A 16406-nucleotide genomic window follows, 5' to 3' on the forward strand; every position below is an offset into this window, starting at 1 on the left:
TGTAGGGTTTTGAAGCCTAGAAACCTCTCTTTTTTTTTTTTCCCTCATCCCCAAAGCACTAAAACCCAGCAACACTTACCCCAATAATAACCTTCAAAAAGCACTTGTGATTTATTTTCTTTTTATAGAGTAGAGGAATAAACTAACAGAGCAAAAATATCAAAACAGATAAGATCATCTTTTACTGAAGACTTAACTTATTAAAATTTAAGTTAAAATAAAAGACAAGGTTAAGAAATACTTGTACTAATGGACAACTGTCACAGTTTTTCCCCTGTCTCTTACACTGAAAACAATATAAATCCTTATATTTATAAGACACCCTCTCCTACATAATTTGGTTCTGAGATGTCAAACATTTTTGCCAAGCTGCATTCAGAAACGCATGAGACTACTTTAGGACCACAGATACTGAATTACCTTGCCAGCCATTGCTCACCATTCCAATCAATCTCCAATACAAATGTATTTTACAAACAATTTATACTGTATGCTGAAAGCTAATCCAAGATGAGATGTATGTCACTGAGTTGTCAAAAGACCACTGGGATAGAGTATTTTGGTAAGCAGAGATGTAACAACAATCCATTTTAGATTAGGTCCTAACCTTTAAATAACAAGACCACTAATTTTCTCCAACACCTTTCAGCTGAGGACTATGAAACTCTTTACAGACATTAGAGGTTGGACTCGGTGATCTTGGAGGTCTCTTCCAACCTAGACTATTCTGTGATTAAGAAACTGAACTTCACAAAACCCCTGACAGGTCTGATGAAACTATGTGCATCACTTGACCCACGCCTTAAATACAGCCACCTTTCAGGTGAAGCACAGGTGCACCAGGACATTCTACACCTGTTTTGTTGGAAGGAAAAACATTCATCCTGTTTAAAATAAATAATAAGTTACACTTCCAGTGTTGTGGTATTTGACTATAATGTCTCTTAACCAAAAGTAGATGCAACCTCAGCTTCCTATCATTAATAAAAACTTCATAGAAGTATTGCATGTTTCTCTTCTGTTGTAAGGTTTGCAAAGCTATCATTAAGGCTAGATGCTTTAACGAATAGGCCAGATTAATTTCAGATTTGTGACCTGGTACTGTCTCTCTTCAGGAAAAAACTCTACATAGGTTTATGATATGTATTCAGAATATAGTCCAATTTGCATGACTGCGCATTTCCACATGCTTCCAATATTAGAAAAAGATACCCCTTTATATTCTGTAAACCAGGATCTTGCAAATCTGAAATAGATTTTTCAATGAACAATTTTAGGCTTTTTTGTTGTTGTTGTTGTTCTTGATTCAACTACCTTAAGTTATTGTTGTTGGATTTTTCCCCCCTCTAACTTTTCATTGGCATTATAACCTCTTTTTCTTTAACTAAACAAGAATGGTGAGATTTAGAGTATGTATGTATTTCATTTACCTTAGATCTGCAGTCAGGGAAAAAGGAGAAAGATAGGAGACAAAAGGTCCAGCAACAGGGGTTCAAGATCCAATTTCTTTAAATGCTTTTACTTGAAGGCTCTAAAAGCCATGTTATAGTTTAATCTTCCCCAAACCATTCCGCTTCTGCTAGATTTAGCACTTTTGTCCCTTTGTATTCACAGACTTCACATAGCTTCTCCCAGGCTGGCAGGCCAACATATTAGAAATAAAATGCAATTCTGGTATGTGACACTTCAATTTAGCTTCTTCAGTAGCAAAGATCATCAACAGCACTACTTTCTCCCATGACAGAAGATCACCTAAATATCACTTAACTGATGTGAGCTCTGTTGGTAATGCATACACTGTCACCCCACTACATTACCACCATGCTGCCTAGAACAAAAATCAATTTTTAATTGACTGTATTATTTGAGGAATGTGGCCCATCCACTGTGCAGGGCTGATAGATTCTCCTAGTTCTCCTGTCAGCAAAGACTGTAAAATTTCAAGCATCTTCAATACAGTAATTCAAGGATTTATCCAGAAGCCACATGAACAGAACAATATTACACTTTTCCAGTACTACCCCTCCATTTTTCTCTCTTCTGGCTGGCAAAGTCAAGTCTTTACACCACAGTGCAAGTGAAACACCAGTAACGGGAAAGACAAGGAGATTAAGACCACAATGAAAATTTATACAAAGGATGCAAATAGCTAACTAACACAGAGGACAATACTGGACTCGGAAAATTCCTTTTAAGTTTGACACTAAGTATGCCACAGGATAAAAAGATATTATAGAGTATCAAATCCACCAAACCCAAGAACAATCTGCAATACCTGGCCTCAGCAGCCAGGAAAAAAAAAACAATTTCTCAGCCAAGTATCATCACTGTTTTCTTCAGTTACCATTCCTGCATTGAGATATAAGCCCAAGCACTAAAGGCAAAGGGTTGACATTAAAAGGAAACATTAAAAAAATAAGAAAAGAAAAGGAGGGGGTGGGGAATTAGGATGGGTCTAAAACACTCATCCCAGTAAGCTGTTTTGTGAAACAGTGTAAGGCATTCCTTAACTATCTTGTACAGACACTATAAAAGTTTCAATCACTTAAAGGAATCTTCTGACAGGTTGTGTGAATAATTTCACTAATTTTTGTCTTTCTCTTTTGTACTGCTCAAACAGAAGAGCTGCATTGAAGTGGGTACTAAACAGAAAATTCTAGCCTTGTACGGCAACAGTTTCCAGCACACTCAAGTACCCAAGGCTGCACTCACATTAGTTTTTCATTCATTCTAATCAATGGTAAAATTTCAATAATCAGCAAAGTTGCAGAAATCACAGATTTAACATACCAATTTCCTGTCAGGAAAGATATATATATGAAACGTTTATATAAAGATAAATCTATATATCAGGAAAGATATATATATGAAGAAGTTTATGAAGTTTGAGTGTCATTTTCCAAAGGTCCAAACTGTGTATCTATCTATAAGTAACAGATTTTCATTTAACAGTCAGCAAGATGCTTTTTTTCCTCATGTACTCTGTATATCATTTCATGAAAGTGTCAACACTATTGTCGTTTTATAGCAACATTACCTAGTACCATTATTGGCATTTTATGATGTGTTTTGCTGGACCATGTTCAGCCAGGGCAACTGTATTTCAGGAATTCAGTCCCTGATCTAATCCTCTGTAGGACTACTATACAGACACCTCTGCAGCCCAGGAAAAAGAGTAATGCAGAGTAAGCTGTCTGAGGCAACACTGCTGTTTTTAACAACTGTGCTAGCTTGTGGCAGTCTGGTGAGTTGGCACAAGTATGCATCTGCAGAAGTTTCTTGACCATCTCAAGGTGTTACAGTTCTCCTATCCCATTGCTACATTACCTGCAGTAAAAACCTTACCAAATAAGGTCATATTTCTACCCAATTAATTAGAACAAATGGTTTGGGCATGTGTGTGCTTTGTATGTTTGTTGTGTGCTAACTTTATGAAAGCTGCATGAATACAGAAATACCTAATCTCATGTAAAGTTACAGTGACACAGAAAGAAAATGCTTGATTTGGGTAAATCTGCCAGTTTGAAGTGAGATCAGATCAGCACCTTGCACTCTGTTAGCACAATATTTCTATGCAGTACTAAAATTCTACATATTCAGTATTTTCTATGCAGTACTAAAATTCTAAACCCCAGACTCCCTGGATCCTCAATCATGATTTCAAAAGAAGAAGTGTGTATTTAGAACTGAATTTATGTATTGAAATAAGACCAAAAAAAAAAAAAAAAAAAAAAAAAAAAGTAAAATTATTGTAGAATACCAGTCAAAAGTTAGAGTAGGCACTTTTACCTCACATTTCAAGATCAGGAACATGCTTATGCTCCTGGCTATACTACACTGGCTTCCATAATGTGATGTAAAGAAATAATTCAGCATCATAGTTTCAGCCACTGAAATCTGTTTTCCCATAGTCTACAATCACAAGAATAAAGCTTCCATCTCACTAATAGGCAGTGAGGAAATTCTTAAATATTTTCTGGGTGTCTGCATATCTGCCTTCTGTCATCCTGTCTACATTCACCTAGTTTCCAAAGGTAAAGGCTTCTGTTCAGCCTACATGATCCCTTTCACTACAACTAAAGGAACCAAATAGTTATTTGTACATATAAATGTATTCTCTTTTGGTTACAAAATACAAAATATCAAAATAATAAATGAAACCATAAATGCTTGAATTATTTAAATTACATCAAGTAATTTACTTGTGATCTACCAGCTTCTTAACAACAGCTCTATTAACTCATCTTAGTGACAGGACTTTTAAATACTCATGAAACTGTGAAAACTGCTTAGAAAAACAATTTATAAAATAAAGAATCAGCTTCATCAACTAATACAAATGACTGGACATGCTCACAAATGTGAGTGAATCTTCACATTGCTGTTCCATTGACACTTTGGACTTGGATAACAGTTCAGTTTGGGCATATTCACAGCATGGTGTAATAGTTACAGCACTTACAAGCCAATCCATGCATTTTAGAAGATTATATTCAAGCTCTTGTTCATTTGCTGATCAAGATAATATAAAAGTTGCTTTGTTTTTCTCTTAATGAACTGAAATTTAGCTTGAGTATAACTATGAATGAGAGTATCCCAGGGATGAGTTCAAACAGCAACAAATTATAATCCTAGTTTAATAAAAGCAGAAATAAGATCCTACTCTTAGACAGTACATTCCCTCTATTAGCACCATTTTACAAATCAATAAAATAAAAATACAGATAGGTTGAAATTATCCTTTCCAAAGAGTACTTAAATTTCTGCAGTCAGACTGATTTTTTTTATTATTTTTTTTTTTCTGAAGCATACACCATGTCTCATAACCAAGCTTCTGAACATAGATCAGAAACCTAACTGGTGAAACATCTAAGAAAACAGAAATTTTCCCCAAAGATAATACAAAGAAAATACAGTGAAGCTCAAAACAGAAATCCAAAGTCCTGCTGCTTTTGTCTTCCAACAATTTACCTTTGGACTTTTCATGTTCCTCAGCAATGTAACTAAAAATTGTGTAAGACTTCTGACTTGGCACTACTTCAGATTAGTAACAAGCCCTTCAGTAAATGCCAAATTAATACTAGGATGCATTTGATCTGATACAGCATTTGGAGTAAAACAACAGCCTAAAGGTTCCTGCTGTTCCAGGTTGCTAAAGTAGGACTGAACAAGGAACGCACCAGCACCCAACAGGTTTATATTCTTAAATCAGTTCTCCAGATTAAACCTAAAGTTTTAAATCAAGTTTAGATTATTTTTCTTTTCTGCCATGTAAAATATTTGCAAAAACTATTAATATTCTTTATAGCTAGTAACATAACATAACATGGTAAAATAAAACATCAGTGAATCCCTGCCCCAACAACAACAACAACAACAAAAAAAAAAAGGGGGGGGGGGGGGGACAGAGCCAGGCTCTGCTCAGCAGTGCCCAGGGCCAGGCCCAGAGGCAGTGGGCACAAACTGGAGCACAGGAGGCTCCCTCTGAGCACCAGGAGGCACTTCTGTTCTGCGCGGGTGCCAGAGCCCTGGCCCAGGTTGCTCACAGAGGCTGTGGAGAGCTCCTTGGAGAGCTCCCAAAGCTGCCTGGGCCCCCTGCTCGGGGTGGCCCTGCTGCAGCAGACAGGTCCAGGGATCCCTCCAGTCTCAGCCACGCTGTGAGTCTGAGGAAAAAAATAAAAAAAAAATAAAAAAAAAATCCCCTCAGGTGAACACAACTACCCCAAATGAAGAAATAGCTTCATTAACTTCAGTATTAGCCAACACCAAACAGTGCTGATTAGTAGCATGCTTATGTCCATACCATCAAACATATTATACAGGTGGGCCGATATCACAGACAACAAGAACAAAGATTGCAGCTCAAAAATTATTTCTCTATCATTGAACAATGATTCAGTGACTGACAGCAGTACTTAAACACATGTTAAAATACAGCTACCAGGCTTCAATACTTTGCTTTGTTATCTAATCTCCCCAAGAGGTGTCTACGGTTTCCTATCTACTAAAAGCCATTAATAAACAACAGCTTCAGTAAACTGCCTTTTACTTTACACATTTTTTACTAGATTCTTTCCAAAGCATCTTGTTTTGCATCTTGTGTATATAAGTTACAGGATAGAAAGCGAGGTGTCTTTTTTAGTGTTTCCAAATCCTAGACACTGCTGAGAAAATTTTGAAGATGTTTGTGCCAGCTGTTAGCAGAATTGTGTAATTTTAATTTTTCAAATTTTCCAAATTTCAGCTTTCTACATATGTTTGTTCTTTGCATTATGTGTTAAAATTATTTTATAGTTTTCTACAATGCTACTTCTAACAAGTAATGATGGAATACAATATCTCGCTTTGTCTCCTTGCAAGATGTGCTCTGTCTTTAATTCTCACACACACACAAACACACACACTTTTACTTACTTCCTATTCATTTTTTTCTGATAGCAAATTTATGTCCATATTTGTTGTGCAGAGCTGTATTACATTCCAAATATGCTTTTTTTTTTTTTTCTTTAGTTGCAGTCCCAAGCAGTGACACAGTTCCTCTCCTTCCATCTTCTTTCTGCTTTTAACTACAAAACCTTAGAAATATAATGTAGGTGTATACACAGGTGAAAGTACTTCATACAATGCAGACATTTATTCTTTTCTATTTCAGACACTCACTTAATAATGCTAGCCTATTAATCTGATGAATGCTAAGTACAGGACAATGTGCAGATACCTAATTTTACCCAGAGGAAAACAAAACAATTTCCAAAAAAGCATCACTTACTACAGCTCTGTTGATATTTCAAAATGTATTTGTCCCTTGGATATATTCAGAAAGCATTCTACAAGACTACAAATGCATCTTTTTAATAACTGTAGCACATAATTCTTCAATGCTATGCAGAGATGAAAAAGTGCAAATGTTTCATCTATCCCCAAAACAAAGGTAATAAGCCTTTGTCTTTTATTTAATTTATTTTGTGCATGCTTTAAGCATTTACCTTAATGAGCTTTTGTTTCTTTGTACCTCTGGAGATTAGTATTCTGCCCAACAAAACAATTTATTGCCCAAAATGCTACTACTGTTGATAAAGTCTTAGCTGCTCCAATACTTCTGCCTTGACAGCTAATACCCTAATGTTTCATTTACAGCCGAACAAAGCAGCTTATCTCTACTAAAAGAGGAATTAGTTAGTAGTAAGAAATAATTTCAATCATCTGTTCTGCTTCCAAAGTAAAGTGATGACTTGTGCATTCTTGCTTCTATCTGATGACAGGTATGTTGCAGTTCTTGGAATACAAAACAGGTCTGTCACTTAAGCTTTGTAATTTGTACAATAGAGCTACATGGATTAGAGAAGAGTCAGGTCTTTGCTGTCAAAAATCTGCAATCAGCAGTGTGCAGCAGTCAGCACTTTCACTTCACAGACAGGGCACTGAGTCAAGGGAAAAAAAAAAAAAAAATCAGTTGCAATCAATAAATAGCTTCATTTTGTAGCTGCAACTCCTTGTAAAGTTCCAACAAGTATATGTTTATCTGAAAATCCCTATTAATAACAGAAAGGATTTGTTGACAAACACATTCTTTAAGGACTATGCTTCCCCAAAATAGCTTTGATCATCAACTTACTATGTAAATATGTAATAATCTATATCTAAAATATCTATTATTTATAGCTCAAGGAATGAAAATCTACTACAATTTTATCTATATATAATGGGCATCAAGTTAGTTGTGGAATTCTTATCTAGAACAGTTCCTGTATATTTGAAAATCTCTGTGGCAAAGGACCAAGACCGATTTTTGCTTGATGTATGAGTAGGTTTTTTTCCTCTACATTTTTTTTTCATATTTTTTACAGAATACTTCAGGGTAAGCAGCATAGCATTCATCCATCCTATACTTTCTCTGTATACAATCTCTGCATACGATATATTACACCAATATATATTTTTTTCTAAGTAGTGATTTATTTTACACTGTGTTTAGAAGAATTACAGAAGTAATTCAATATCAGCTTTATAAGGAAAAGTTAACTTACGGATTTCAGGTGGTACTGGTGAAAATGCCACAGGTAGAGGTGAAAGATGCATTAGTTTAAAACAATTATACCAGGAAATGGACTACAATTAAAATAACCCTGCAGAATTAGCCAGAAAGATGTTCCACATCAATCTGATAAGTTTAACTGGTACATATGTATTTTCCTTGTAGTCAGAGATACTGACTTCATTCAGCTTGATATTCTAAGTCACTGTGACCGTGTCACATACACATGGTGAACACGTCTTAACACTGCAGAATTTGCCTAAATGCAAGTGGACAAGTTAGGGGAAACGTATAAATGGTTTTAAGCACCACATAAAATACGTTTTACATGATTACAGTGCTGTGGCATTGGTCACTACCTTCTTAGAAATTTAAGAAAAAATATAGGCTAGCAACAAGAGGGCTCAATGGTAAGACAGTTACCAGAAATTAGATAGACAGCACTACTGACTGCAAATATCTACTTCCCATCTATATTTTAGGTAATACCTGTTTCCATGAAAATTTAAATTTATTTATTTGATAGGAAATCTTCACTTCAGCCTGACAGGATGCCCAGAAAAGACATCTGACTTCTTAGAGAGTAACACTAAATTAACTAGGCAACGAGACACTGCCATTGTGCAGGTTTGTTGTACCATCCTTCATTCAGAACTTTCACTCTTATGTCGTAATAGAGTTGCAATGGATTTGAAAATTAATTTAAATTTCTTAAAATTGTATTTTTCCTGAGATTCTTTTTAATATTACCTCACGTGCTTAATTTTCAAATATATTTAAAAGTCATGAATCAGTCTAAAAATTGTTATAGTATACTACATTACAGTATCCTAATACTAAAAAGTTACCAAAACCTTTATTTATACTTAGCCAAGCTTAATAATGAAAATCTTAAATTCTTACTTGGCTGCCACACCACATGGAACATTCTGTATGACAGCTCAAAAGAAAGTCAAGACTACTCAAAATGTTGTGATCAGAAGTGAAGTAACAACAATTCTGTACATACTTATACAGGAATCTCATAGTATCAGTTGAATAAAATGCCAATAAAATACTGGAATGTTAATATAGAATATAACATTATCTGAGATTCAAATATATTCTGCAGAGGGAACACCTATACACAACAGTTCAAAAGAAGAGATTAAATGGATGTGTTACAGTGGTTCCTCCAGAAACAATGTATTAAGACTGCAGGAAGTTGTCATAGGTGTTAAATTAACAAAATATTTGAGCCTATTTTGTGTCCAAGAAGTATTCTACCAGCACATAAAACTCAGTAAAGATAACCACCAGCACAGACCAAACTGCTTGACGATAATTTTATTTTTTTGTAGTTGGTAAAGTTTTTCATTTCTAGCTATCCTTTCACAGTTCTGCAGTTTTTAATATCATCCACAGAAAATTGCTCTTTTTAAAATTAATTGTCTTTTTAAAATTATTAATAAAGCTGATGCCACAATCATCCAAAATACAACACTTTTTTAATCTGAAGAGAAAGACAAAAAAAAAAAAAAAAAAAAAAAAAAAGCCACTATTAATTCCTATTTATCTTCCTAGCAACATTTCAACCTTTTCCTTGTATCCTGCAAATATCTCAATAAATTCAATTTCACCATGTCTCACTTCTGAGATAAACATGGATCTAGATATAATAATGAAAATATGATAGAATACTTTCAGTTCATATGAACTATCAAGCAGTTGCATTGGCAGTACATTATGTAACTTGAGTGACCAAAATTCAAGGCAGATAAAAAAATAATGACTATTTAAGAGTGCCATGAAAGGTTTCAGCCTGATAAAACAGGTGGAATAAAGATGCTTCTATTTATCCTGAAAAGAAAAGGGGACATTTCTTTTTGGTTTAGTGATGATTTTCATTAATATAGAGAGAGAATATATAAGAAGGTGTAAAAACTACAGCTGGAAGGCAATTATATACACAGCAATGTGCTAAATGAAGCTGGGAGAGGGTCTGCCAAACAGGGTAACTTCAAGCTTCCTAAAAGTAATACTCACAAGGTACAAAAGTAATACAAAAGTAATAATTTCACAAGGATGTGAAAATATATTTACACAAGGCTAAGTTCCAGAGTTCTTACTCACTGGAACCTTCTTTAAAACCACAGGAAGGCTTCTGTGAAGGGATATTATCAGAATTGGTGCTACAGAATCTTGAAGATCATGTGGAATCAAGTCGGATTTTTTTTTTTTTTTCAAAATTTATTTCTCATGACTGTAATGAGTCATAAACTGAACCATCAGAGTTCCATTTGGTCTGGAGTTGCTGAATTTAAGTGTACTGTGCTATAGTTCTGAAAATATTATTAATTTACTGATGAATGCATTAATAATGTAAATACAGCTGTACAAGATCTAACTCCAATGACAGAAAAGGAACTAAGGCATCTCTTCACTGAGATCAATTCTGAATTTATTTATTTTTTTTTGCAAAATGTGTTCTTGAAAAGTGAATTACAAATATGATTTTACATGCAAAAAAAAAAGATACATATTTGATTCTGCAAGCAGAAGAACTATTTATATAGTGTTAAATTTGAAATTTAGTATATTTTCAAAATATATATTTTTTGCACTTATTAACAATTTTAAAAATATATGGATTTGACAGTATGCACTGCAAGATGTGGCCACTATCCATTTACTGCACAATGTGTCAGTTCAATTGTTCATAAATGGTAAAATAAATAAATAAATAAATAAATAAATAAATAAATAAATAAATAAAAGCTAAACGTGGACTGCATGCAATGACCATAGTCACTTTATTTCCACCTCACCACACACTGTGCAAGCTGCATTTCCAATTAACCTTCCACTGAAATAAGGCTACTTGACACAGACTATATGTCATTTTCTTTTACACTGATCCAAAACATAATTCCTTTATCACATAAATAGATAAGCTATTTAAATTTATATGGCACTCCAGACCTTAGAGGCAGCATCACAGAACAAACTGGTGTACCCTCAAAGACTCAAAGCAACCAAGGAGACTATACAGAGGAAACTGATTGTCCAAACATTGTAAGTTTCAAATAATTTTCTATGGTTTCCAGATATAAAAGATGAGTTTCAAGGAAGAGTATCACTATCACCAAGAAAAGGTAGTAACAAGTGTGCATTACTGAATATGGATGAGAAGTCTGTTTATTTCTTATTATTCACACACAAATTTAGCAGGTTAATCCCATCAACTGCAGGAATTTTGGCAGTTGAGAATGCCAGAGCATCTGTGATTTTGACTTTTCTTGGAAAGAAAGCAGAATTTGAAAGTAACTCCTGAGTCTGAGAGTGCACTACACAGTGTAATTCTTACTTAAGTAGAGTTTATTACTCTCTCCTAAAATTTGGTATGTGTATCACCTCCCTCAGTCCATGTTTAGCCTGGAATCCTGTTACTCACTGATGTGACTATTTAATGGTTCTTAAAGGTTTCCTCTCAAATGATGATGGACAGCATATACCTATTTATCTTTATGCCAATAAAGATAAGCTTTTTAGCTTAAGATGCTGTCCACATCCCTGCTGTTTAACCCAATGTACTCAGAGTAAACATATATATTTTTTTTTTATTTGACTAAATATTCCAAGCTATTCTCTAATATGACCAGTTCTCAATTCCTTTCATCCCAGATGGTATCCGCACATATTCTATGTCTACCTTTCATGATAATGAATTGCCATGTTTGTACTCAATAGTGTAGAAAAGAAACTATAATAAAGCATTGATGCATCACATCATTTTTAGATGCCAGTATCACAGAGTGTTATTCTACTTCCATAAAGCAGACATAGTTGAAACACCTCTGTCACTTCCAACTGATGAGATCCCACCTTTTAACAGAAGGCTGGATTTCATCATATTTCTGCCGTTCCAGACTTTTCTTTTTATATCTTGCTCCTTCTCTGGTTCACAGAATCATCTAGGTTGGAAGAGACCTCCAAGATCACCGAGTCCAACCTCTGACCTAACACTAACAAGTCCCCACTAAACCATATCACTAAGCTCGACATCTAAACATCTTTTAAAGACCTCCAGGGATGGTGACTCAAACCACTTCCCTGGGCAGCCCATTCCAATGCCTAACAACCTTTTCAGTAAAGAAGTTTTTCCTAATATCAAACCTAAACTTTGGTTAGGCTTCTGTACTTGTCATTCACAGATTTAATAAATACACTTTTAATTCTTTATGACTTATAATGACTGAATACATTGAATAAGACCTTTATGGGAGTAGAAGAGAGATCAAAAGGGAAGTTTCTATTATAAAATAAATAGCATTGACATTGCATTATGAAAAAATCATGTGATAATTGCAGATTAGTGATTAGTGCATGCTGTGTATGGATCAAAAGAAAAAAAAAAAAATGTAAACAGTCTGCAGTGATGCCTTGCAACATGAAAGCAAGAAAAAAAATATTCTGGCTAGCTTTTGAAGGGATGGGTGATCAATAAATAATCATTCTAGATAAGAGTCATTCTAGATAAAGAATCATTATTTCTAGAGCCAGAAGAGAGTAATAAAAAAGTACTAACTTCTTTCAATTTTTTTGCATATGGACGAGGTGCTGAGGGCAAACTAGACTGAACCTTGTGAACATAAACTCACTAGAGTACATTGTGGTATCTCGTGAACATGAACTCACCACATATTTGAAACTGCTGCTGTGAGTGCATGGGAATATACTGTCATCTTTGCCTAGCAAGAAGATAGAATCGGTATTTTTAGCACTTCATGTCAGGACCTCCACTTCAACTGTAATGAAAGTGAAAGACCCAGTCTTCAGACTGTATAAAGCCTCAACCCTATGCAAAATATTACACTACTAGAACAGAAGAACAAATTGATGTGAGGATGCTTGTGGTCTGCCAGCAATCTCCAAAAATTCACAATGATTTTCATCATCTTAACAACTTTAAATTTCAGGCAGTTTCATAAAACGCTTACATTGCCCTTAGATCTTTTGATCAATCAGGCATTTATCATAAATTTATCATTAAACATAGCTAATATACAAGCAATATGATGCACAAATGCATCTCATTGACTAATATGAAACCACATTAGATCTAAAAAACATTTGGCTTACTGAATTATCCAAGGATATATGAGTCTGTATAACTGGTGGTCCTTGCATGGCAATTAAGGTAAATACTGTAATTACTCAAGTTACTGTGAACTGTGAAAGGGGATAAGAAAAGTCTCAATGTTAAATAAGATATGTCTGAGAGACAAACATAAGTGGAAACTTACTTACTTTCTTAGAGTGACTGATTCAGATCAAATGCTTTCCAAACTTTTTGTTTATTATGTATATATGCATTTATTTATCATGCCAGCAAAGTACTTCAAGAAAGTTTAGCATTGGAATTTGAAATTTACAAGATAATATAAATTTTCTATTGAAGGGTACAACATGATGATTTATAGATGATTTGTAAAATACCCAGATCTATGGAAAATATAAGTGCTACTAAGCATGCACACTCACAAAGTAAGCGTGGGTAAACATATCGCTGACTGCTGAAGCATACTTTGTAAAAGTATGCATACTAAGTGAGCATACTTTGAAAAGTACAAATAATTACATATTAGCGTATCTGGAAACTTAATTATGGAATTTATTTTACTGACAATGCTAGCTAGTGCTGAGCAATGTGGTCCCATATTGAAAAAGACACTGAAAAATGCATAAACACTAAAAAAATACTCATGAGACAAATACTAAATATTTCATCATAGAAAATCCTTTTCTCTCTGCTTATATCTTGTGTTGATAAAACAGGTTATTGCATGATGACAAGGCTGATATTCTCCTTACTCCATATTTATTATATACCATTAATAGTTTTTTATTTATGCCTTGTTTTTCCCCCACTCGCTACAGACTCAATTTTTGTTTGTTCTGCACACTTTCCATTCTGCTCCAATTACAACAGAAGTAGCCTTAAGTAATCTTCTCACAGCCTTGCTCAGCACCGCATGAGCAAGCTCTAACCACACAGTTAGGTCCCGAATATCTGGTAAGCACTTAAAACCAGAGGACTCTTTCAAGTATCTTTCACAAGCATTTTCCAAACACATGCAAATGGAGTGGAATCACAGGCTTTTTCATACACATCAGCAAATCCCCAAATCTGACTTGGATGGAACAGGCACACACAAGGGTCCACAATTTGGTTTCTGGACTTTCAATCTGTTGTGTCTCCTGCCACAGTAGAAGATTGCTAGGTGCTATGACAGCCAGTCACCAGGAACTCCTACGTCAGCAGCAAGTGTACTACACAGAGATCACCCAAGAGTATATCTAAGAAAAGGAACAGCGCAGTTACAGAAATAAAATCATTGTGATCTTCTGTATCAAGTTAGGGGCAAATACTTGAAAACTGGTCAAAATGATATTTGGTGTGTGCATGTGTATGTGTGTGACAGGGAGTGTATTTCATTTGTGAATGAAAGGTTTTGTTTAATGATGAGCAAAATATTAAGTTAATCCCCTCCATTGCATTCAAGAAGTAACTATAGAACAGAGCATTGTAAAGTGTGTATTGATGCTTGCTTGACACCTGGAATATGAATTACAAGTCCATTAATTCAAGTTGGCAGATTGGACTTGGTAAGTATAATAGTGAGATAGGTCTCATGACGTGTTGAGCTGAAGGACCATAACCCACAGCGTTTAGGATAAAACAATTTACAAATTGTCTTGTCAGTTGTCTATCTTTCATTCTTTAAGAAATGCAGGCTGTTAGAACCAGCCACAATTAACTCCCTTTGTGTGTGACTTTCCTAAAAACGCACGGTTCACTAACATCAGCACTCCATTAAAGCTAGTAACAGTGATGGAAAATATATACACTCCAGATAATAGTATGAAAACTGGCATTAAAACTAGAAACCATTAATTGTGATAAGTGGTTTATCAAAATCAATAAAATTATGAATCCTCTATACAGCTCATGTGAATCACATACTGTAAATTCATTTCAATGAATTATTTATTACCTCTGTTGCCTTTATTTTATCATCTTGGAAAACTCTGAAGCAGGTATCTTAAGTAGAAATACCTAAATGAAACTTAAGAGTCTGGGGAGGCTTACAGCTTCTTGATTTAATTGCATTACAAGTCTATACCACTTTAGTCTGAAGTGGTACTTATGTATTATTCCTCTTCAGCTTCTCAGCAATGGTGCTCTTAAATTTTAGTGTTCGGTGTATTCCACTTTATAACTTAAATACAAAGTGATGTATACATTTTCATTTTATTTATATATTTTTAAAAATGTCCAATAAGCACGTGATCTTTTAACTTTATAGTCACTAACAATCAAAAAGTAACTTTTCCCCCTATGATTAGTAAATTAATCATCCATTGTGTTATGAATTCACAGGCTGTAAACTGTAGGATATATCACTACTTTCTAACATTATATTATCAATAGACACAAGAATTGTCAGTGCTTAATATATGTTAACAAGAATGCCAAACACTTACATTTAATTAAAGCTATATATCTTTCTAGATAATTAGTAATAATTAAGAAGAATTACCACCCTAAATAATGCAAATAATATTATTTCAACTGAAACTTGAAGTCTGAATTCAAAAACCCAAAATAAACTCTTGGGAATGCAAATATGCCATTATGCAAACTGTTTTCTTTAAGTATGATATAATTTATGTAATGAAATAAATCTATGCTGTTAAAATATTTAGCAGAACTGAGAATAATGAGTGGAGATAGGATTAGTTTAATTAGTTTACTGAAATGGAGTTCTCAGTGGCTAAGTGTGATGTATTAGCTTTTGTCACTTAGAATAAAATAAGAGGTAATTAGCTCTCATTGAAATATATTGTTTTCTTTGAAGAAAGAATATTTTAGACTGTATAACAGAAAATAACACATGAAGCATAAAACTGATCTTCTTCATCCAAGAGTACAGCTATGATAAATAAGAAGAAAATAGGAAAACCTTAAGTATTTCATTATGTAATCTTGAATAAATAGATTTAATTTACAGTGGTGCAACTCCACTGATTCAAGTGAATTTACAACTACTTGACTGGCAGAAGTCCATTCATGAAATATCCATTTTAATTTAAAATTTTATAACAAAACTTGTCTCTGTATTCAGCAACTACTTTATTACTTAGAAAATCCTGTACCTCTTTCCTATATCCAGGTATTCACCAGACTGACTGAAAATTAAGAAAGAAAGCCTTTTGCAAGGACGTTTCCTGTTGAATCAGGAACACATCCATTGTAAGGTCAGGGTCTAATTTTATTCCAATAATAATAATAATAATAATAATAATAATAATAATAATAATAATAATA

The 16406-nt window shown here is 34.1% G+C and overlaps 1 protein-coding gene and 1 long non-coding RNA gene across 26 annotated transcripts in view; one reads left to right on the forward strand and one right to left on the reverse strand.

The window, feature by feature from the left end:
• Window positions 1-16406, reverse strand: part of RBFOX1 (RNA binding fox-1 homolog 1) — an 814571-nt gene that overhangs the window by 217343 nt on the left and 580822 nt on the right. The gene's annotated exons all lie outside the window — the stretch shown is intronic.
• Window positions 692-869, forward strand: LOC118174075. Its single transcript, XR_004754527.1, has 2 exons — window positions 692-729; window positions 767-869. It is a non-coding gene; the product is annotated as an uncharacterized LOC118174075 (long non-coding RNA).

This window comes from Oxyura jamaicensis, chromosome 14 (assembly GCF_011077185.1).
Source record: "Oxyura jamaicensis isolate SHBP4307 breed ruddy duck chromosome 14, BPBGC_Ojam_1.0, whole genome shotgun sequence".
Taxonomy (NCBI): Eukaryota; Metazoa; Chordata; class Aves; order Anseriformes; family Anatidae; genus Oxyura; species Oxyura jamaicensis.